The sequence below is a fragment of the Pundamilia nyererei genome, unplaced genomic scaffold, assembly GCF_000239375.1.
Source record: "Pundamilia nyererei isolate P.nyererei 1_Seehausen unplaced genomic scaffold, PunNye1.0 scaffold00022, whole genome shotgun sequence".
Taxonomy (NCBI): domain Eukaryota; kingdom Metazoa; phylum Chordata; class Actinopteri; order Cichliformes; family Cichlidae; genus Pundamilia; species Pundamilia nyererei.
The window spans coordinates 5113867-5116141 of record NW_005187423.1 but is presented as its reverse complement, the minus strand read 5'-3'; positions in this window follow the sequence as shown (position 1 = coordinate 5116141).

The window sequence follows — 2275 nt, the reverse complement described above, 5'->3', positions numbered from 1 at the left end:
TGATTTGATTTGATTTGATTTGAAAGATTTCAGGGAAGATCGACAACTCTGTTATCAGAATGGTCTCTGTTATTAGCTAGCTTGATTAGCCAAGGCAGTCCCTACACTCTTTAATGTTTGCTAAAATCCAATCTCTACATCTCCAGTTTGGAGGGCGGATGAAACAAGAAGGCTGACACGCACACCTAAGGTGATGTGAGTTCCGAGAAAAAGGTTTAATTAGGTTTAATTCAAAGCTGTTATTTACTCACTACCTTCAGAGGTGCTTACTCAGCAAAGCAAAGAAGAGAGGTGACTTCAAAAGAGCCTGGCAACTTTAAACAGTGGAGGATGCACATTAGATTGCATTCTTTCAGTTCATATTGCATGACTTTTAGAAGTCAGAAAGGTTGGGTATGGAGCAGACATGAAGGGGAGATGTCAAAAGATACATTTACAGATGTAAAGACCTAATTAGCAGAGTGGCACATATACTGTGGGGGTGGAGTGGCTGCCATTCAGATACTGAATCCTGTCAAAATGTCATGCATTGTATAAAATGATTATTGGACTTTGACACTGAAATGTCACGGGTAACATCTTACTGTTTTGCTGTGTTATCCGTTGGTATTTGAGAAAGTCCCTAATTAACACATCCGCCAAAACTGTCAAAACAAAGATGTGTCTTACCTGTCACAAACACTTCATCATATTCAGTGGCAGCACACGGACAACCCTGACCCCTGAAAACTGGCTGCAAAGGGCCAACAGCTGCTGTGATAGAGAGGTCGCAGAGAGAGATCACCCTCCTGTGGTGAAAGGAATTCATAATTAACACATTTCCACCTGGTTCATTCTACATCCTTTACAGACCAGACCAGGTTTTGAAAAGTCTGCATAGCTCAGGTAGATCAAAGCTGTGGAAACAGGCTCTCTCAAACTGTAAGACATCAACCCAATTAGCTTTTAAATATTCAGTATACACATGTTACCAATTAGAACCAGCTGGATAGGCTCCAGTTATACAAAGTCAGAAGACGAAATAGGAATAAGTCTAAAATGCTCTTCCTATAATTACATCAAAATAAAAGCATTCTGTGTGAAACGGCTTTAGGAAAAAAAAGTTGCTATACATACGTTCGATTTTTTAGCTCTATGTGCTTTTCTTCACATCTGAATTCTCAGAGGAAAAGCTAAAATTCATATATGATAATGTGTTTGCGATGTTTTCCTTTTTAAAATCCTATTCTTTCAAGTGATAAAAATCTGTGTATTTGAGTAACAAGAATTGCAGATTTGAATATTAATAGTGCAGATAAGATGGTGTATTTTTCACATAAAGCTGAAAGGATCCCAAGCTGTTTTACACATCTTGTCATTGGAGCAGAAATTGTTTTCCATTTTCATAACTGTCCAAAAACACAGAACGCGAATGACAGTGTGCGGAGGTGTAAACGACGTTAACAGCAAGTGTGCAGTCAATTGAAAATGTAACAAGAAACAACACAAGACAACAAGAAGAAACAAATAACTGAGGAAACCTTTTTAGGTTCATGGAAGTTGTTCTGCTGTCTGTGATCGTGGGTGATTAGGAGGACTGTGTCCCCGAGGGGCTAAGCCCACATAAAACCCTTCACTCTCACTTGTCTCTTCTGCACTGAGCCTCTCTGGGGAGGGAGAAATCACCCAGTGTGCTAGAGATGTGTCACCGTGCGATATGTGTGTGAGAAATGGATTTTGATTATTTGGGGGAAGAAGAGGCTTCTGGGTGGAGTAATGCCTGATAACACTGTCACTAAGGTAATCATCCATGACAAATTCTTCCTCAGCGGAGAGGTGGGCAGCCACAGATGCTGATTCTGGAAACTTGTAAAACCAGTAGTTGCCAGTGGTGAGTTTGGCTCCAGTGAGACTCAGACCATGTAGACACTCTGCCTCTCGAACCTTCTGGTGCCAGCTGGTCAATGTCAAAGCTAATGACTTCCTTTTGGTAATCATCTGCCATATTATGGAATTTAGTATGCTGAGGTTAAAGTCATCTCTCTCAAACCTTACATGCATCCTTTATTGTCCATGTGTGATTGCTTGGCTACAAATATAAAACAACATGGCTTTGTACTCATAGCTAAACACGAATACCATCAACTACCACGCTTCCCAATTACAAGGCTATTATTCAGCATGCTGACATAATATGGCGTTATTTATGTGCCACTATTCTGAGCGCACGTAAAAAAGGTTTGCAGGTGTAAGTGTTGCATTTTGAGGAGAAATTTATTTTGAGTGAAGAAAAGCT